Source organism: Meriones unguiculatus, chromosome 8 (assembly GCF_030254825.1).
Source record: "Meriones unguiculatus strain TT.TT164.6M chromosome 8, Bangor_MerUng_6.1, whole genome shotgun sequence".
Classification (NCBI taxonomy): domain Eukaryota; kingdom Metazoa; phylum Chordata; class Mammalia; order Rodentia; family Muridae; genus Meriones; species Meriones unguiculatus.
The window spans coordinates 56,240,171-56,262,662 of NC_083356.1; the positions used below are offsets into that span (position 1 = coordinate 56,240,171).

Consider the following 22,492-nt stretch of genomic DNA (forward strand, 5'->3'; position numbering starts at 1 on the left):
CCATGTTTGTAGCAGCTTTATTTGTAATAGCCAGAAGCTGGAAACAACCCAGATGCCCCTCAACTGAAGAATGGATGCAGAAATTGTGGTACATCTACACAATGGAATATTACTCAGCAATGAAAAATAAGGAAATCATGAAATTTGCAGGTAAATGGTGGGATCTGGAAAGGATCATCCTGAGTGAGTTGTCCCAGAAGCAAAAAGACACACATGGTATATACTCACTCATATAGACATACAACATAGGACAAACCCACTAAAACCTGTACATCTAAAGAAACTAAGCAAGAGAGAGGACCCTAACTAAAACGTCCAATCCCCATCCAGAAAGGCAAAGAGGATGGACATCAGAAGAAGAAGAAAACAGGAAACAACCTAGGAACCTACCACAGAGGGCCTCTGAAAGCCTCTGCCCTTCAGACTATCAAAGCAGATGCTGAGCCGGATGGGCAACTGTTGGGCAGGTGAACGGAATTTTAGGTAAGAACTGGGAAATAGTAAGAGCTGGAGAGGACAGGGTCTCCACAAGGAGAGCAACAGAACAAGAAAATTTGAACATAGGGAACTTCCCAGAGACTCATACTCCAACCAAGGACTATTCATGGAGATAACCTAGAACCCCTGCACAGATATAGCCCAGGGCAGTTCAGAGTCCAATTGGGTTACATAGTAATGTGAAGAGGGACTGCCTCTGACATAATCTGATTGGCCTGCTCTTTGAACACCTCCCTCTGGGCGGGAAGCAGCCTTACCAGGCCACAGTAGAGGACAATACAGCCACTTTTGATGTGAACTGACAGACTAAGATCAGAAAGGAGAGGAGAACCTCCCCTATTAGTGGACTTGGGGAGAGGCATGCAAGCAGAGGGAGGAGGGAGGGTGGGATTGGGAGGGGAGGGAGGGGCTTATGGGGGGATGCAGAATGAATAAAATGTAATTGATGAAAAATTTAAGAAAAAAGGGAAAAAAATAATTTAAGAACCTTAAATGACTTTCAAAATTGGAGGAAAACATGGAGTTAGTCAATTGGCATGGAGCACGTCTCGCCCCTGGGGGCAATGGTCTCCTGAACCTACTCAGACCTCGGACACCACCACTGCTAGTTCTAGAAATGACGCAGGATGTTCCAACGAGGGGTTAAGGCTTCTCATAATATTTCCTATAAGCCCACACCTGTTTGTCTATATCCCCCATTTTTATTCATTATTAGCCAGATAGAGCCAAGTAATTGTGGTAATGATACTTGCTTTTTTGCCCAATGCTGGAATGCTAGTAAATTTAGGTATGCCCTGGTTACTCGCATGCCTCACTGGGTGCCTGTGCCCATTGATGCCCCTCACGCTATGACTCTCTACAGACAGAAAAGGGATCTTGGAACTACAGCCACCATTGTCACTACCATCTCATTGATGGCTGTTGGAGCTACCACCAGGGCATTAGCCATGAGTCATACTGGGCAGACTGCTCAGACCCTGAATAATCATTTAGCCAATGTAGCTCATGCCTTAGTTGTACATAAAGGAATTAATGCTCAACTAAAAGGAAGCTTGATGGTGTTCAATCAGAGGATTGACCTCGTGCAGCAGCAAATTGATACCCTATGGCAAATCGCTCAACCTGGCTGTCAATGAAAGTATGCTGAACTTTGTGTCACTAGCATACAACATGAGAATTTTTCCTGTGCTGCAAATCTGTCTAAACAATTGTCGAGCTATATTTTTAGGTAATTGGACTGGAGAATTCGATACTACGATGGAGCAGCTGAGAGTGGCCATTGTCACAGTAAATTCTACCGGAGTGGACGCAGGACTAGCCACAGGATTATCAACATGGATTGCTGCAGCCATGAATCATCTGAAGGAATGGGCGGGCATGGGAGTGTTAGAAGGCCTTCTGGTGTTGGTCTCCTTGGTTTGCCTGTGGTATATATGCAAGATTAGAGTCTCACAACAGTGTGATGCAGCCATGATCATTCAGGCCTTTACAGCCATTGAAGCAGGACATTCTCCCCAAGCATGGTTGGCTACCATAAAAAGCTAAAATGATAAGCTCAGGATGCGAGGCTAAGCACTGCACTCAGGGTCAGCCGCTTTGGACCCAGAGAAGAGCATGTCTGATTGCATGCGGGTTGATGCCCCAGGTCCCGCCTCTGAGAAAAAGGTATCAGATGGGTCTGATGCTCTTTGGGTGGATGACACCTAAATGAACATCTGTACAAAGTCCCAATTTATTTCTAATATCAGAGATCAGACCTCTACTCTTGCCTGATGCGTCTAAAACAAAAAGGGGGAACTGTAGAGAGCTGCGGAATGCTATGCCTTAAAGATGGAGCTGGTTTCTGCCTTCCACCTTCCCGATGGTGAGTGTTCTCTGTCATGAACAATTCCACATTTGGCTAAGGCTGAGGATCTGGCTTGCTTCCATGTATGTGGACCTATCTGCATTGCCCCCGTGGCACGCCTGGGTTGGCTACCCAGAGGCTATTTAAGCTGTGGGCTGGCTTTCCTCGGGGTCCGAGGATTGTTCAATGTTCCTGAATAAACTGCATTGAAAAAAAAAAAAAAAAAGAAAACCCTGTAATGAAGAAATGTAGTGTTAGGAAAGTATATTACTGATTTCTCTGTGTTCTTTACTCAAGTAACTATAAATGATCATACAGTAGCCTGTTATGCATATTTAGGTTAAATATGGATATTTATGCTCCTCCTATGGTAATGCAGAGAACAGCTCATAAGGCCTAGGAACCTCACAAAACTTAAAAAGTTAAGGAAGCTCAGAAAATTGCAAGATTCACAAGGCCTCTTCCCTAACCCTAGGTTATTAGAACAGTAAATGCTTTCTGAGGAGAAGAGACCTTCTTCCATGCAGCTGCCTGCAAATTGCACAATGAGCTCCATGGGTGTGGAGGTAAATTTGGGTGATGCAGCAACCCTCAGGAGACCTATGCTTCTGTAAGGAACCCCAGGAAACTCACTGGCTCACCAAGCTGGGGAATAGAATTGTTTTATCTACCATCAGTGCCCTATCTGGGGTGAATAAACATTTGTTTGTATTTCCCCAGAAAAAGTCACAGACACCCTATATTTCCCTAGGAAAAGCAAGTGTCTTCTTCAAAGAGAACTCTGATAATTCATGACCAAGCCTGACTCACACTCAGTGTTCTTTTCACCACCACACACTGCCTGAATCAATCACCACTTCAGTGATCACATTTTTAAGAACTTCACTTTTGTACAGGACTGCAGGTAAAATCTGAATGTTCTGTCTAGACTCGTGCGGTATCTAGTATGTGCTTGACTAGTATCTACTAGTCACATGTCCCTAAATTCAAGTCACTAAGTTTTACCCAACCTAAAACTCAGGTTCTTCTATATTACTGGCTATGTTACAAAAACTTAACTAGCTACATGTGGCTGGGAGCTACCACAGCAGAAAGCACAGACATAGAGTAGATTTTCATTCTACAAGTTCTCTTGGGCAATCCCAGTCCAGCACATTAGAGAAGCCAAATAAGCATTTTTTTTTTCAAAAGAGTCTGATGAAACTTGGCTGTGAAGCTTTTCCAATATAGCATTTCTAATACAAATATACATATTCATGGCAAAAAGAAGCCTCTCTTGAAAAGTTTTGTTGTAAGTTTCAACTTCATACTGATCATTATTCAACTTTTTTAGTTAGCCAAAAGCTATAAAGACACATTGCTGATGCTACTCAACATAAATTATGTTAGGTAATCTCAAATGATGCAGTATTAATTCTAGATTATTCAAAAAACTCTCCTTTTCTGAACAAACTCTGGATTTTCTCCCACATCTAAGATACTATACACATGCCTGAATAATATTTCATCTCAGTGTTTAAACACAGATGAGAAATTTCTCTGCCCATATGTAAATTTCCAGACAAGAACTCACAACTAAAGTTTTCCCTAAATCCATAAAGAACTACATTGTAATATGAAAACTACATATTGTTATTTTAGCAATGACAAAATTTGGTGAGGTTGTGTTTGTAGAGAATGAATATTCTGAGAGATATTAGTGGACAAAGGAACAGAGGGTTCTGAATGGAATACGCCTTTTGATAAAGTACATCTCAATGGTTACACCTCAAAGACATCTCAGTGGTACACCCAGAAGCCACACAGAATATTTTCTACCTACAGGACCTAACTTCTCCCCAAACCTATTAAGTTGGAATATCTTCTGGCAAAATATTGACTTCCCCATTTTTATAAACTCCTGGGATAATTCTTCTTCTACTAAAAATTTAAGGCAAACCTGAATTTGAAATAAAATGTGAAACCCATATGCTTGATGTATAGTCTGGAGGGAGGGACTGTTATTCATTCTGGCTCGAACAGTTCCATACAAGGCAAGGATGAGCATCATTTATAAAACAGATAGCATTAAGGGTTTTGTGGCTGTTTTCTCTTATTATGAATGTGGAATACTGGCAGTATTTTCAATTAGAATTAGAAAGTCAGAAAAGGCCTCACTCCTCTGGAGAGTTAGCTAACCTGCATACACAATTACACAGTCTTTCTGAACACATAGAATGGAGGAAGACAACTTTTAAGAACATTTTTAAGTCTTCTGATTTTAGAGCTTTCTTTCATTGTTTTGCAATTTTTTTCACACAGAGAAAGACGATGCAGCCAGCCTTGATGTGACCTGATAAACAAGGATCAGATAGTAGGGAAGGAGGTCTTCCCCTGTCAGGGGATTACGGAAAGGGCATAGGGGAAAAAGAGGGAGGGTAAGTGAGACTGGGAGGAGATGAGGGGCTTCAGAGAGAATACAAAGTGAATAAATGGTGATAGATAGATAGATAGATAGATAGATAGATAGATAGATAGATAGATAGATAGATAGATAGACAGACAGATAGATATCAGATGGTAAAGAAGTGTGACCTAAAAATACGTGTAAGGAATTGAATCTACAAGTTAAATACTAACAATTAGTAAAAAGCATCAGAATTTGAAACTATTAGTCAATTCTTTAAAAAAGGAAAACAACGTGGACAATGTGGCTCACTTCTGCAATCCTAGTATTTAGGAAGCTGAGACAGGAAGATTACCATAAATTCAAGGTTCCCTTGGAAAATAGAGAGATTTCTAGGCCAGCTTATGTTACATAGTGAGACTCTACATAGAAAGAAAAATAGTGACACATAGAAAGAAGAATAGTAGTAAGATGTATCACATCAGTTAACAGCCAATGTTAATCTGTTGATTTTATTTAATATTTGACAAAAAGTAAGTAGAAGGAAAGAGGAGGCAAAATTATTTAATTTAATATTGATTATAATGTACAGAATATTTTGGAATTGACAAAGAATTTATATGTGTGTGTCAAAGAAATTAGATGTGTGTGTCTTTGTATGTCATCAAGAGTTAAGAAGACAACAGAATTTCAAGGAATGCGAATGAAAAATGCAAGCAGGATTTTTATAAGGCTAACTGAGCGCCTAGTGTGCTCTTCGCACTCATCTGTTTGTTGACTCACCTCAGCACTTCATAAACCAAGCCAGTGCAAAACTGAGCTTACCTTGTGTAAATGAGTCAACTCAAAAGAAAGCCCCAGAGAGTCTCCTTTACACGCTGAGATGCTGCTGGTTCTGAGTCACCATTTACTTTGCACCAGGAAGGGGTGGAAAATGTGCTTATAAACTCCTTTCCACCTGCTAGATCATTTTAGCTGGCAAGTGCCCACAGTGTTGCTGACACAGCCTGGAGACCTGTGTGTGATAAAGCAGCATGTTTCGCGCCTCCTTTTTAGGAAGAAGGGAGCCCTCTTCATCAGCCTATTGCTGTCTAAATAAAGTGAAATGATGACAGGTGTAGGCTATGGACTTCATTCTAGTCTTTTTTATCCTGGCAAGAGGATCTATCACCCATCCAAAAAGACATTCAGTCCCTGAAAACATGATTTTAACGCTTCATCAAAGCTAGAGGAGGCTGAGAATGTTTTGGAAGTTAGCCAATTAGGTGTGTCTGCAGGGCGTCTGCTCTCCCTTTCAATAAACTAGCCTTCACTGTCTAGGCTCTTTCATCTTTTGCTAAACAGGAGCAGATGAGCCTGAGGCAGCAAATAGGATCTAAAAAGAACAGGCTTTGCATCCTCTTAAAGCCAACTGCTTTAACAGACACGGCACATAAGAGAGTCTATGCTACTCTGGACAATTTATAATGAATGCTATTAAGCACATCCCTACAGAAAACAATGATGATGACCAGAGAAAATGTTATGTTACCATGACGGAGAAAATAATATCTTCTTTTTTTAAATTCCACGTGTTTTTTAAACAGGTCATTTTCCCAAATAATATACCCTGATTATAGTTTCCTCTCCTACTTCTCCCAGTTCCTTCCCACCTCCCCTCCCATCCAGGTCCAATTCCTTTCTGTCTCTCATTAGAAATCAGGCTTCTAAAGGATAGAATAAAATATAAGGAGATAAAACAAAAGCTATGTATCACATCTGAGTTGGACAAGTCAAACAGAAGAGCTCCAAAGAAGACACAAGAGAGGCCCATTTGTTCACACACTTGGGAACCCCATAGGACCACTGAAGTGTAACTCACAATATATATGCAGAGGACATGGTGCAGACCTGTGCAGGCTGTCTGCATACTACCTCAGTTTCCGTGAGTTCATTTGAGCCTGGCTTGCTCATGTTGATTTAGAGGGCCTCATTTTCTCGGTGTCCTCCTTCCCCTCTGGCTGTTAGACTCTTTCTGCTCTTCTTCCATTCTTCTAGGGGGCTCTATGAGCGCTGAGGGGAAGGGTTTATATCTGTCCTTTTAATAAGTGCAATAACCATTGAGGGTTTTTTTTTTTTTTTCTGTCAACCCTCTTAGTCCATGAGAACCTTAGAGGTGAAAACACAACATATTCATCTCTCAGACTTTCGTTCACAACTGGCCTGGCACATGGTAAAAGTTTGTAAAGTATAATGCATAAGTGAGAATGAATCAATGCTCTTGTGCATTTTCTTTATATCCTTGTTTGGGCTTTCTTTGATTTTAAAAGTGTTAGCTTCCATTCCAGTTTCTCTCTCAGGAACTGTCCTTTATTAATATGTGCAGAGTTCTCTTTTTAGTACTCTTCTGTGGCTCATTTTTTAATTAATTTTTATGTTTTTATATTAATCACAGGTTATTTACTTTGTATCCCAGCCATAGCCCCTCCCTCATTTCGTCCCAATCCCACCCTCCCTCTCTCATCTCCTCCCTGCCCCTTTCCAAGTCCACTGATAAGGGAGGTCCTCCTCCCCTTCCATCTGACCTTAGCTTATCAGGTATCTTCAGGACTGGCTGCCATATCTTTCTCTGTGGCCTAGCAAGACTGTTCCTCCCTCGGGGGGGGGGGAGTAAAGGAGCCAGTCATTGAGTTCATGTCAGAGATAGTTCCTGTTCCCCTTACTAGGGTAACCACTTGGATACTGAGTTACCATGGGCTACATCCGAGCAGGGGTTCTAAGTTGTAGCCATACATGGTCCTTGGTTGGAGAAACAGTCTCATAGAGGACTCCTGTGCCCTGATATATTTTGTCCTTCTGGAGCACCTGTTCTCTCCTGGTCATATTAACTCCCCCTTTTATTGTATGATTCCCTGCACTCTGCTGAAGGTTTGGTTATGAGTCTCTGCATCTGCTTTGATACACTGATAAATAGAGTATTTCAGAGGCCCTCTGCAGTAGGCTCCTGTCTGTTTGAAAGCAGTGGATCCTTCCAGGCACAGAAGCATCCTCTGGATCAGTGAGTCCGTAACTGCCCTTGTATGTCTGATCCTCCTTATTTCATTCTCCACCAGGCTCTTCCTACCTTCTCATCACTGAAGTACAGGCTCAATAATCAGCCCAAACAAAATATCTCTCCACTCATAAAACACACTGCCCTTGTGAGCATCTCACAGTGTTTCTGCCATACACGGCTAAACTGAATTACTGGGAATCCCTATCTAACCCAAAATGGATGTAGACTGTGCCTCCATCTCTGTAGCACCATTAAGATAAATTCCCATGGTGATTTCAACAAGAATCTCCACACGGACTCTTTAAATGTTTTGGCACCAGTTAGTGGAACAATTTGAAAAGATTATAAAGATTAAATGAGTGTGGCCATGTTGGAGAAGGTGTATCCTTTTTTGAGGAAGTGTGTCACTGAGAGTGGACTTTGAGATTTCTAGTAGCTCCCGCTCTTTCTTCCTATTGTCTGTGGTTCAGGATGTAGAACTCCACTATCCTTCCAGCACCATTCCCTCTATACCTGCTGCCATGCTTTCTGCCATGGTGATAATGAATTAAACCTCTGAAACTGTAAGCAAGCCTTGATTAAATGCTTCCTTTCATAACAATTGCTTTGACCATGGTGTTTCTTCATAACAGAACCCATGACCTCTCTCTCTCTCTCTCTCTCTCTCTCTCTCTCACACACACACACACACAACACAACACACACACATACATTTATGCCAACTCTTTTGAATGAATGGTAAAATAAATAAAAAGGTTTACAGAGGTTTAAAATACTGTACTTCCTAATTTTCCTGGGAACTCTACAGATGTTGCTTTTTTTTCCCTTTTTACCTCTTATCTCTTTTTATTTTTTTATTCTTTATTAATTACACTTTATTCACTTTTTATCTCCCCTGTGGTTCTCTTCCTCCTCCCATCCCAATCTCTCCCTTCACCCTCTGCATTGATGCCCTTCCCCAAGTCCACTGATAGGGGAGCTCTCTTTTCCTTCCTTCTGATCCTAGTCAATTAGGTCTCATCAGGAGTGGCTGCAGTGTCTTCTTCCATAGCCTGGTAATGCTGCTTCCCCCTCAGGAGGAGGTAATTAAAGAGCAGGCCAATCAGTTCATGTCAGAGACAGTCCCTGTTCCTATTACAATGGAACCCACTTGGATACTGAACTGCCATGGGCTACATCTGTGCATGGGGTCTTAGGTTATCTCCATGCATAGTCCTTGGTTGGCTTATCAGTCTCAGGAAAGACCCTTTGCTCAGATATTTGGTTCTGTTGCTCTCCTTGTGGGGTTCCTATCCTCTCCAGATCTTACTGTTTCCCACTTCTTTCATAAGATTCCCTGCATTCTGCCCAAAGGTTGCCCATAAGTCTCAGCATCTACACAGATAGTCTGTAGGGCAGAGCGTTTCAGAGGTCCTCTGTGTCAGGCTCCTGACTTGTTCCCTCTTTTTTCCTTCTTCTGGAATAGCGCTTCCTCAAGTTCCAGCCATACCACTCCTAGGCATATACCCAAAAGAGGCTCAATACACAATAAGGACATTTGTTCAACCATGTTTCTAGCAGCCTTATTTGCAATAGCCAGAAGCTGGAAACAGCCCAGATGCCCCTCAGTGGAGGAATGAATACAGAAATTGTGCTACATCTACACAATGGAATATTACTCAGCAATAAAAAACAAGGAAATCATGAAATTTGCCAGTAAATGGTGGGATCTGGAAAAGATCATCCTGAGTGAGCTATCCCATAAGCAGAAAGACACACATGGTATATACTCACTCATATAGACATATAATATAGGACAAACCTACTAAGATCTGTATACCTAAAGAAACTAATCAAGAGGGAGGAATCTTGCTAAATGCTCAATTCCTATCCAGAAAGGCAGACGTTGCTTTTTAAGCATGGCTAAGAGTGAATGGAAGAAATAATTGTTCAAAGTAAATAAAGAACAGAAACCACCAAGGCAGCTAAATATTGAGGACTGGGGAATGAATGCTAATACTCAAAATGTATTGAAGAAAAAGATAGATTGTTAACAAGAAATATAATTTTAAGATGGCTGATGATTTGGAAAAAAAGTTTATTTTTAAAATGAACAGAAGAACACAAATGTTGAAATTTTTTCCAGTCTTAACTTAATTGTCATCTATCTGGACAAGTTTTTACTAAAAATATTCCTTTCAGGCCAGGCATTGGTAGCATATGCCTTTAATCCCAGAACTTGTGAGGCAAAGGCAAAGGAATCTCTGTGAGTTCAAGAATGGCCTGGCCTATATGGGGAGTATCAAGATAGCCATTTTTACATAATTGAAAGACATAATCTCAAAATATAAAGAATAAGGGGAGGAAGAGAGAGAGAAGAACAAAGAAACAAAGAAAAAAAGTTTTTTTGAAATCATCTATTTCTGCTTAAGGACAGGTCTATGTGGAGTCATGTGGATTCGCATCAAACACTACTATTAAAAATTAATTAAAGTGAACCATAATTTTTGTTTTCATTTCCTCAGATGAGGGGATAAGATAAGAGCAGTACCCAAGTTTCACAAATACATGGTTTGGGCAGGGCCCAGAGCATTTCTATCTAACTAACCCTAGGCCTAGGCCTGGAAGATTAGAGCCTCCATATAGGCTAATCTTCTCTAAGCCAAGATTTTGAAGACTTTATCTTCCAGCCTCTGTCTAATAGCCTGGGCTAAAATATTTTCAGCATCCAAGACTTACTACTGAATAATCTCACCTTTCTAGTTCTTTCTGAACTCTGGCTGGATGGTTCAACTCAGCTGTTCTGGATCCATACTCCTCTCCAAGATGACTGATTCAAACTGGCTTCTCTCAGCTTCTCACTGAATCACTCTGATTGGAAAATCTGGCCCTGAAGTGCTTGAACTGAGCTGTGCTCAGCAGAATTGCACTGAAATGCACTGAACAGCACTATACTCCTGAACTCTACTGTACTGTCCCACAAACTCCCCTGCTCTCTCTGTGCTATTCCTTTTATTTTAAATCTCCTGTGGGATTTGTATTATGTAAAACTATTTTTGAATATAGACTTTATTCATTTATGATAAATGCATATAGTAAGAACAGATTTTAATACTGTAAAACTATTTTTGCATATGGAATTTATTTATTTATAATAAATACATATAGTAACAACAGTTATGAAACAATCAGGAAAGTCATATGCAAAAGTTACATTCAAAATGTTTAGCTCATTTGTATTTGGCAACTTTGAAGAAAATACTATCTATCCTATCTAGGTAAGTCTAAAGTTTTATTCTTTTTTTTTCTTCAGTTTCTTTTTTTTATTTTTTTGCTTATTTTTTTATTTTTTTACACTTTATTCACTTTGTATCCCTCCATACCCCTCCCTCCTCCCCTTTCAATCCGACCCTCCCTCCCCCTTCTTCATGCATGCCCCTCCCCAAGTCCACTGATAGGGTCTGTATTCCTCTCCTTCCTTCTGATCTTAGTCTATCAGAACACATCCGGAGTGGCTGCTTTGTCATCTTCTGTGGCCTGGTAGGACTGCTCTCCCCTCATGGGGAGGTGATCAAACAGCAGGCCTATCAGATTGTGTCGGAGGCAGTCCCTCTTTCCATCAATATGTAACCCACTTGGACACTAAGCTGCCATGGACTATATCTGTGCAGGGGTTCTAGGTTATCTCCATTCCTGGTACTTTGTTGGAGTATGGGTCTCTGGGAAGACCCCTGTGTTCAAATCTTCTGGTTCTGTTGCTCTCCTTGTGGAGTTCCTGTCCTCTCCATAGCCTACTATTTCCCACTTCTTACATAAGATTCCATTCACTCTGCCCAACAGTTAGCCATAAAGTCTCAGCGTGTGCTTTGATAGTCTGCAGGGCAGAGGCTTTCAGAGGCCCTCTGTGGCAGATTCCTAGGTTGTTTCCTGCTTTCTTCTTCTTCTGATGTCCATCCTCTTTGCCTTTCGGGATGGGGATTCAGCATTTTTGTCAGAGTCCTCTCTCTTGATTAGTTTCTTTAGATGGACAGATTTTAGGTTTATCCTATAAGTCTATATGAGTGAGTATATACCATGTGTGTCTTTCTGCTTCTGGGACAGCTCACTCAGGATGGTTCTTTCCAGGTCCTACCATTTACCTGCAAATTGCATGACTTCCTTATTTTTCATTGCTGAGTAATACTCCATTGTGTAGATGTACCACAATTTCTGCATCCACTCTTCAGTTGAGGGGCATCTGGGCTGTTTCCAGTTTCTGGCTAGTACAAATAAGGCTGCTACAAACATGGTTGAGCAAATGTCCTTATTGTGTACTTGAGCCTCTTTTGGATATATGCCTAGGAGTGGTATGGCTGGATCTTGAGGAAGCGCTATTCCTAGTTGTCTGAGAAAGCACCAAAGTGATTTCCAGAGTGGTTGTACAAGTTTACATTCCCACCAGCGGTGATGGAGAGTTCCCCTTTCTCCACAACCTCTCCAGCATGTGTTGTCACTTGAGTTTTTCATCTTAGCCTTTCTCATGGGTGTAAGGTGAAATCTCAGGGTTGTTTTGATTTGCATTTCCCTAATGGCTAGTGAGGTTGAGCATTTCTTTAAGTGTTTCTCTGCCATTCAATATTCCTCTACAGAGAATTCTCTGTTTAGCTCTGTTCCCCATTTTTTAATTGGATTACTTGGTTTGCTGCTTTTCAGCTTCTTTAGTTCTTTATATATGCTGGATATTAGCCCGCTGTCAGATAAAGGGTTAGTGAAGATTCTTTCCCAATCTGTAGGCAGTTGTTTTGTTTTGATGACGGTGTCCTTTGCTTTACAGAAGCTTTTCAGTTTCATGAGGTCCCATTTATTGGTTGTTGATCTTAGAGCCTGTGCTGTTGGTGTTCTGTTCAGGAAGTTGTCCCCTGTACCAATGAGTTCTAGGCTTTTCCCCACTTTTTTTTCTAGCCGATTTAATGTGTCTGGTTTTATGCTGAGGTCTTTGATCCACTTGGACTTCAGTTTTGTGCAGGGTGATAAGTATGGATCTATTTTCATTTTTCTACATGTAGATATCCAATTAGACCAGCACCATTTGTTGAAGATGTTATCTTTTTTCCATTGTATGGTTTTAGCATCTTTGTCAAAGATCAGTTGTCCATAAGTGTATGGGTTTACTTCTGGGTCTTCTGTTCAGTTCCATTGATCCACCATTCTGTTTCTATGCCAGTACCATGCAGTTTTTAAAACTGTTGCTCTATAGTACAGCTTAAGATCAGGGATGAAGATACCTCCAGAAGATCTTTTTTTGTAGAAGATTGTTTTAGCAACTCTGGATTTCTTGTTATTCCATACGAAGTTGAGAATTTTTCTTTCCAGGTCTGTAAAGAATTGTGTTGGCAATTTGATGGGAATTGCATTGAATCTGTAGATTGCTTTTGGTAAAATGGCCATTTTTACTATGCTAATCCTGCCAAGCCATGAGAATGGGAGATCTTTCCATCTTCTCATATCTTCTTCTAATTCTTTCTTCAGAGACTTGAAATTTTTTTCATACAAGTCTTTGACTTGCTTGGTTAGGGTTACACCAAGGTACTTTATGTCATTTGTGGCTATTGGGAAGGGTGTTGTTTCCCTAATTTCTTTCTCAGCCCTTTTGTCTTTTGTATACAGGAGTATTACTGATTTTTTTTTTTTTTAGTTAATTTTGTATCTGGCCACTTGGCTGAAGGTATTTATCAGCTGTAGGAGTTCCCTGGTAGAGTTTTTGAGGTCTCTCATGTATACTATCATATCATCTGTAAATAGTGATAATTTGACTTCTTCCTTTCCAATCTGTATCGCCTTGATCTCCTTGTCTTATTGCTCTAGCAAGGACTTCAAGTACTATGTTGAAGAGATATGGAGAGAGTGGGCAGCCTTGTCTTGTCCCTGATTTCAGTGGGATTGCTTTAAGTTTCTCTGTGTTCAGTTTGATGCTGGCTATAGGCTTGCTGTATATCGCCTTTACTATGTTTAGATATGTGCCTTGTATACCTGATCTCTCCAATACTTTAAACATGAATGGATATTGGATTTTGTCAAATGCTTTTTCAGCATCTAGGGAGATTATCATGTGGTTTTTTTCTTTCAGTTTGTTAATATGGTGTATCACATTGATGGATTTCCGTATATTGAACCACCCCTGCATACCTGGAATGAAGCCTACTTGGTCATAGTGGATAATATCTTTGATGTGTTCTTGTGTTCGGTTTGCAAGTATTTTGTTGAGTATTTTTGCATCAATGTTCATAAGGGAGATTGGCCTGAAATTCTCTTTCTTTGTTGGGTCTTTGTGAGGTTTAGGTACCAAGGTGAATGTGGCTTCATAGAATGAGTTTGGTAATGTTCCTTCTGTTTCTATTTTGTGGGGATTAAAGGTGTATATTAAATTTAAGCCACAGGGATTAAAGCTGTATCATGTCTATTCCAGACAGAGGGATTAAGGGTATGTCTACCCAGAGGAATTACATTTGTATACTAGAGGCATGTTGATATTCCATCTAAACCACACATAGCTAGGTCTTTGGATGTGATCCCTTAACAGAGCAGCCATGTTGCTTGATTAAAATTACAGTGGACAGGTAAAAGATTGTAAGGCCTAAACCTTACACAAAGAACTATAGGCAACTAAGGAATTCTGAGAGTGGAAAAATTGGTCTTTACCTAGGAAGAGCACACACAGTTGGTTATCCAATGCCAAGTGATTATCCAACACCTGAAAACATACACATAGGTAACACATTATACAGACCGAGCAGGTTATGTTTAGGAATATATGTATATACTCATACAAACATGCATGTAACAGCAACTAATGCAAAAGAGACCATGAAATTGAAAGAGAAAGGGATATATGTGAGGGTTTGGGGGGAGGAAAGAAGAGGAGGAAATGATGTATTTATATTATAATCTCAGAAGTAAAAGAAATGATTTTTTTAAACTCAGAAAAAGAAAACGTTTAGTCCTTCATTTTAAATTGCAGAGGCAAATAACATGCTGAGCACACATATCATATATGCCTATGCATATACGCATACATGCAGAGTTAAAGCAACTATGATCTTATACAAAATGTCAAAGCCTTGTTTAGACCCAGTGCAGGAGTGATAGACATACACTCAGCGCAGCATGGTCGGTAAGCTTAGATCCACCTGCTTCTACTCATTTTATCTGCTCAACAGTGTCTATGTTTAGCACCAAAGTTTGCTATAGGTTAACATTTTTAGAAATGTCCAAATGAAACTGTTTCATTAGTGTAAAATATGATAGTAGTCACTGATGCCATTTTATCTTAAGGGGGTCTACATTGAACCTCACTTTAAGCAAAAGATTTCTTCTGAACTCATGTGACCTATGTGACCATGTATTTATGTCTGGATTCATTTCTTCCTGAATATTTGTTGTAGAAAGGGCCTTGTGAGATGAATTTCGTGTGTCCAAGTTGGTAGAAAATTGGATTGGTTTTCATGCTGGAAACCAGCTGTGAACCAATAAAAATGGAAATATACACAGCACACAGAAAATGGGAACCCCAAAGACAAGGATAGGAGTGAAATTTTCTAAATACTTAACATCGAAATGTACTGTATTAGGTTTCACGGCTTGCAAGACTAAATACCAAATGTAGACTCACAATGTCAGAAATAAGGACCTTTATAATCTACTCAGTAAGTAGTAGAATTTCCAATATTGAGTCATTTAGAATACATTAATGAATATTGTTAAAGGTGAGTATAAGATAGATCACATGCAAAAATGAGTATCTTGTATTTTTTAACTATTACTTATAGACTTACTAAAAATGAAGTAAAGTAAGGGTATGTCTCAGGAATAATTAAGAACTGTATCCTGGAGTTACACTTACTGACTGTAACAGCGATAGTTACTATTAAGGAGAAAGAGGAGCAGCAATGACTCCACTTAACAACATTTCCGTTTTCAATGTGTAGGTTTTATGGACCTTTGTAACTATTTTAAAATCTTTGAATATACGGATCTATTTTTAAAATATGAATACTGCTAAACAGAATTGTTAGAGATTTGATACTGACCTTGCTAAGTTTCACAGGCTCTGAGAGATGCTTTTCTATCTAATTCATTGAGTAAATATTTATTTAAAACTTATTATATGTCAGCATTAGGCTAACATACACTCTCCAGTTCCAAAGTGCTTATTGTCACATGTGATAATTACAAAGTGATGAGACAGTGACTGTTCACATTTGTGCTTCTTTCACTCTAGAAATACCTAAGTCTTCCAGGGCTTGGTCAAAAGCATTGGGACTTCACGTAGCCACAGAGACTTAGAACAGATTGTATTTCTTACCATGTCTGGAAGCACAGAGAGCCACATACATCCCTGCTCTATTGAGTTCATCCACTGAGACACACAGAAATTAGAGTGCTTACCCTGTAGGGTTGTTTGAATGAAGCGTATTTTCCAGTTAAAGTAATTGTTCTGTAAGTGCCTGTCGCTGTTGATTGCAGAAGCAAAGCCAACAGTGCTGTAGGCTACAGCGCCCTCTGAAGACTGTAGGGGATTTTACCTCACTAAAGGAAAAAAAAAGAAAGTATGTTAGATAAAAAGAATAGCGAATAAAAGAACTCTGAAAAAAATACTTATTTACAAAAAGAATCCGTATTTGTAAATAAGACAATAATTTGGCCAAGGGTCAGAAAAAAAGGGTAAGAAATTGGGCAGGATTATAAAATTTAAGTTAGCTCATTCTGTCCACGCAGTGCCAACTGGGACTCCTGTTTGTCAGAGGAAGCACTGGTGCCTGGAGACATTGTCAAGCTTGCACACAAACACAGACATTCTTGGTGTGGGGAAAGCATGTTATCAAGTTTGTTTCATTAGGGTTTAATAGCCTGCAGGCAAGGGGAAGTATTTCTTTTGAAATAATGAAAATCTGTTCAGTCTGAACATCAACATTTCCTTTCTTCTTTTTTCTTAAAAATGCTATCATTGCTGACAAGAGGCAAAAAAAACAAAAAATTCAAACAAGCTTACTTCTGAGTGACGGATGAAGCTGTATAGACACATGGATGGGTGCCTATTTGCTTGTACAGGTGATTTCTCAAAAAGTATTAATTTACGTTAAACGCACAAATCCGTGTGCATTTAAAATAGACATCGTGAAGCCACTAGGACTTCCATCCATTTTCAGAATTGATTTGTCCCAATTGAAAGTGGCCAATCCTCACAAAGACACAGGAGTTAAAAATATTCAAGATATAAGGACGCTTAGCCATGATGAAGAAGAAAACCAAAACTAGACCAAAACCCCTCTCAGGTGTGAGTTTATCATGGAAAAGATGAATGGCCACTTGTTTGCAGGTACTCTTCATATACAGATGTAGTCAGATTAAGCTTAACTTCCAGCTGTTTTAAGTGAGTTCAGAGAAAGCATTCCCAACTCCTTGGCAATTGTTTCATTTAAGACTACTTAAGGATCTATCTCAGGCTTAATGAGTTAAACCTCTATACAGCAGCTACCTTTTATGTGAGTTTTGACCAATTTTCTTTCATAATTTACATGAACAGAAAATTTGGAAACCAAAACTTTGAAATCCCAAGTTCCTAAAAGTTAATTGTTTCAAGTTCAAATGGTGAAAGAACCTTTACTATTATTTTATCATTTGGTAAGTGAGAAAAGTGATAGGATAAGAGATACAATTCTTGTCCTTAACAAGCTGGCAGGAGTGGGAAGATGAAAACCTGGGAGACAAGATGAGAAACAGTATTGATTCCCTGGTATAAACAAGACATATGCTGAGTTCATCTGATGTGAACCACATCTGGGCAACATCACGATAACCCTGAAAAACATTTTTAATTGAGTCTAGTTGCACTAAAGGAGAGAAAAGTAGTTCATTAAGGTGGATGAATTGAGAAGAGGATGATGAAAGCAATCTGAAAAAAGTTTGCTCACACTCTCAGCCACCAAAGTTGTAAGAAATGTGCATTTCCAGGACTCTCTCTCTCTCTGGAGAAGTAGAGAGTTTATCACAGCAAGTTTTTAGAATGCTATTGCTATTTCAATGAGAAGGAAAGAATTGGTGAAAACTCATACAAGGAGAGAGCACTAAAAACTGTAGGAAAATGAGCCCAACCAAGTTTTCTGATTTCCAATTTGAGCCCCAAATGAAATAAGAGTTGCATGGATCACTGTAACCCATTTGGAGAGGTTTGTGGGTCTCGTATTCTCCACAAAAGGCAAGGGTTTTGATCAAAACCCTCCGAAACAGGGGACAATTCTGTTTCGGAGTATTCACCAGAGATGACTGCTCAGATATGGGTTTAAGCCAATAGAAAAATCATTGTTAGCCATGAAGCAACTACGCTGGGTGTTCGGGATCCCAGTGTAGCTCAGACCCTTTCTCAGGGTGAGGTTTGAAGCACAAAAGTTGACATACTGCAGTTAACAAGAACAGTTAGCCAGAAGCAGAACTACAGAAGCTGAAAAGCGAGGGTAATACATTCAGAGACTTTCCTAGAACTATCAACTTTGATAGACCAGGTCTTTGATTTTTGTTTTGTTTTGTTTTGTTTTGTTTTGTTTTGTTTTGTTTTGTGGACAAGTGGTGCTGTCTATGTGCTGAGTTCTACAGCCTGAATGGCACTTCCATCATGGAGTCAGTTGTGCTAAGTTCTGGGGGCCTATTACACCTTCCATTGTCCTTCCACATCATCACGTTTAAACTGACTACCTACATGGGCTACCAGTGTCATCACACTTACCAGTACTGTAGTATCTTTGTGCTCCATAAAGCCTCTCCCACTGTACCAAAACCTTCTTAAAGAAAATAACTTGGGGGATAGATGTCCAAAAGTCCAACATACACCTCTCTGCCTTCAGCTCCCTATAACATGCTTCTGAAAGCACAGCTAGGAAAGTGTTCAGAGGACAACAGCAAGCCTTGCTTTTTCTCTGCTCAAAACATTTAATGATCTCATTTCATTCAAGTTTTGAGACAACATGCGCAGTCCAAATAATCTGCTCGCTCATTAGTCATCAACCCACAATGATACCTCTTCAACTTGCCATTGTTGTCTTTTCTCCCTCCATGAGTGGCCGGATTTCCTTAAGGTAACAAACAGGAAATCAGCATCAACACCTGGCAGAAAACTAGGTAAGCTGTTGTCAGACCTTCACTTTTCTTTCTCTCTTCCTTTAAATCAAATCCTTTAGCCTCATCTCTAGTGATGCAAGAGATCACCATCTACAGCCTCTTTTCTCCCATGTTTACATCTCCTGTAGATCCCACAGACCATCCTTTCCTAACCTCCCTCCTCCTTCTTTCCTTCTTTCTTTCTTTCTTTCTTTTCTTTCTTCCTTCCTTTCTTCCTTCCTTCCTTCCTTCCTTCCTTCCTCCTTTCTTTTGCATGTGTTATTGAGCTAGTCAAAACTTCAAGAATTATATTGAATTGGAGTGCAGAGAATGGACACACTTGCCTTCTGACTGCTCTTAGATCCCCTTTTTCTTGATGGGCGGTATAATTATTATATTCACTTTTGAGTTTCAAATTTTCTGTGAACTTCTATACATATAAATGTATATACAAATTCACAATTATATAATATATAAAAATGAAAACTTCATGTTATCAAACTTTCTTCTAAATATTTGTATTTGTATCCATAAATTGGTACTGCTCTTAATCTTGTTCACAGATGTGTTTTGTTACAAAGGTTAATGCAGAGACCCCTTACTGTTTAAAGGGCTGTGAGTGCCAACCCATAGATAAAACATCTATACCAACATCTCCCACCAAGGTTCAGGAAAGGAATAGAAGAATCAGAGGGTAGACAGGAACACTGTGAAATGATGTCATCTGAATATGACATGGCTGATTCTGAATATGACAAACCTGTTTCAACATAGCCATCTCATGCCTACTTAGATTTAATAGAGTATCAATTATGTTAACTGATAACAACTTTTGTGGCATAGTTGCTAAAGGTCAGTCATTAATAATTATTAATCTTCAAGTAAATGTGGCACAATAGGCTTACAAAAATAATAAAGGCAAACATTACAATTACATTTGAAGTTCTTTATACATTTTTTATTTATATTTATTAACCAGAATGTTTTCAGTAGTATGGTATTAAATGGATATTTTTTTGTAACTACATAGTTTTTTTAATTACACTTTATTCACTTTGTATCCCCCCCATAAGCCCCTCCCTCATCCCCTCCAGGTCTCACCTTCACTCCCCCTTCTTCATGCATGCCTCTCCCCAAGTCCACTCCTTCCTTCTGATCTTAGTCTATCAGATCACATCAGGAGTGGCTGCATTGTCATTTTCTGTGGCCTGGTAAGGCTACTCTCCCATCAGGGGGAGGTGATCAAAGAGCAGGCCAATCAGATTATGTCAGAGGCAGTCCCTCTTCCCATTACTATGTAACCCACTTGGATACTAAACTGCCATGTGCTACATTTGTGCAGGGGTTCTAGGTTATCTCCATGCCTGGTACTTGGTTGGAGTATGAGTCTCTGGGAAGACCCCTGTGCTCAAATTTTCTGGTTCTGTTGCTCTCCTTGTGAGGGTCCTGTCCCCTCCAGATTTTACTATTTCCCACTTCTTACGTAAGATTCTCTGCACGTTGCCCAATAGTTGGCCATAAGTATCAGCATCTGCTTTGATAGTCTGCAGGGCAAAGCCTTTCAGAGGCCCTCTGTGGCAGGTTCCTAGGTTGTTTCCCTTTTCTTTTTCTGATGTCATCCTCCTTGCTTTTTGGGATGGGGATTGATGTAAACTTGTAGAACCACTCTGGAAATCAACTAGGAATAGCGCTTCCTCAAGATCCAGCCATACCACTCCTAGGCATATATCCAAAAGAGGCTCAAGTACACAATAAGGACATTTGCTCAACCATGTTTGTAGCAGCCTTATTTGTAATAGCCAGAAGCTGGAAACAGCCCAGATGTCCCTCAACCGAAGAATGGATGCAGAAATTGTGGTACCTCTACACAATGGAGTATTACTCTGCAATAAAAAATAAGGAAATCATGAAATTTGCAGGTAAATGGTGGGACCTGGAAAGGATCATCCTGAGTGAGCTGTCCCAGAAGCAGAAAGACACACACGGTATATACTCACTCATATAGACATGCAATATAGGATAAACCTACTAAAATCTGTACATCTAAAGAAACTAATGAAGAGAGAGAACCCTGACTAAATGGTTATTTTTTTAATTATTGAAAAAAAAGGTAACAAGCAGGCTCCTCAGTCAGGGCTTAGCAGCAGCCTTTCATGATACAAGGTGCTTTCTCTGGAGCCAACTGTGATTTACTCTCCCCTTTCCTTTATTTCTGGCTGCAACTCATGAAGACTTCTCAGTAGGGTCTTTTTATCTACATCACTTAAAGTGACAGTCTATCCCATAACTGACTCCTCTCTCTGTTATTTCTCTTCCATAGCATGATACTTTCTGGCCACCACAGTTTGCATATCTGCAATCTTAGTCCATCCATAAAAACCTCCCTTTGGTGGCGGCAGTTCCTAATACTCTCCCTTTACTGAAATCTCCCAGGTTTGACTATACTGATGTTTGTTTACTGGAAACTCAAGCAACAATATTTTTACCTGTTAGACTTTGTTTTCCTTTTTGTTGTTGTTGTTTCCTTGCCAATAAATCTATATACTCCCTGAAGCAAGAGTTCTTTTTTATTGTTTGTTTAGTTGTTTTTTAAAGCAGTATCGCATGGTATAAGCTTTTGAATGGTCTCTCATAGTTCCAAAGACAAAACATATTTTGATTTCAATAAATAGTTTAGGGAGTGAAGAATAGCAGTAATTACCCCTAGGAGAATGGCTAGCAAGTTCCATGGCAAGGCACCTGTAGATAGCATGACATTATCAACATTCTGCAGCGCACAGTCTGAGATGGAGAATAAGAATAAAGCAGAGCTTGTTAATTCCACAGTTCACAATCGATTCCTCTACCACTGTCCCAAATTAATTACTTCTGTTCATTAAGTACCACTGTATGCCTGGGTATGCCAAGCACTTTACAGGTTAGCTCACGCTCAGAAAAACGCTGTTGGCAAGTAGGATCAGTTTTGCTTTATGAGTGAGAAAACCACAACTCTGAGTGCTCTACGTCTCGACTAAGGACTCACACTCACAGTGAAAGCAGTGACTGCTCAGCTCAGCTACACAGTTGCATGCACTGTGTGTGCTGCCTGTCAGATTAACCCCTATCTAAAGAACATGTTAGGCGCTGAGGTCTCTGAGCTTTGTCAGGTGCCATACAGTCCTTTCTCAGTGAGCTCATAGCCATAAAATCTGCTTGGTTTAAAGTCAATGCCTCTCTTTGCCTCCTTTAAAGGACTACTATTAAACTTCAACACTGGGTGAAACAGTTGACAGGTGACAGCAATGAAATTCTCATTTTTACAGGGTTCATTTTATCCTAGCATGTGTTTTCTTCCCTCATTTGCATATTTGTGTGTGAAAGAGACAAAGACAAAGCTTGTGGAAAAGAAGAAGGCTAAAGACTCTTCCTCTATGTCTTACCTATAGATTTTTTTTTTAAATAAGGCAGCTACACAGTACAAACCTTTGCTCAATGAGCGTCCCCAAGAGGAATGATTAACCTCACTGAAGCTTTCTAAAGCCTGCTTTTTAAAATAATCTTTTAAGTGTTATAATAAATAATAAAAATTTTATACATGTGCATGCATGTATATTTTTGAAACTATCATACATATACATGT

General features: G+C 39.7%; 1 protein-coding gene across 28 annotated transcripts in view; it reads right to left on the reverse strand.

The window, feature by feature from the left end:
- LOC110566038 (nonsense-mediated mRNA decay factor SMG5-like) overlaps positions 1-22,492 on the reverse strand; it is a 150,148-nt gene that overhangs the window by 46,928 nt on the left and 80,728 nt on the right. For 25 of the 28 annotated variants that reach the window (XM_060389454.1, XM_060389433.1, XM_060389442.1 and 22 more), the window contains 2 exons: positions 16,168-16,308; positions 14,422-14,473 (listed from right to left, as the gene is read on the reverse strand). The gene's annotated coding sequence lies outside the window, so the exon portion shown is untranslated. Of the gene's footprint in view, positions 1-5,555; positions 5,746-14,421; positions 14,474-16,167; positions 16,309-22,492 lie in introns of all 28 variants that reach the window. The other 3 variants (XM_060389460.1, XM_060389432.1, XM_060389441.1) reach the window with 2 other exon arrangements.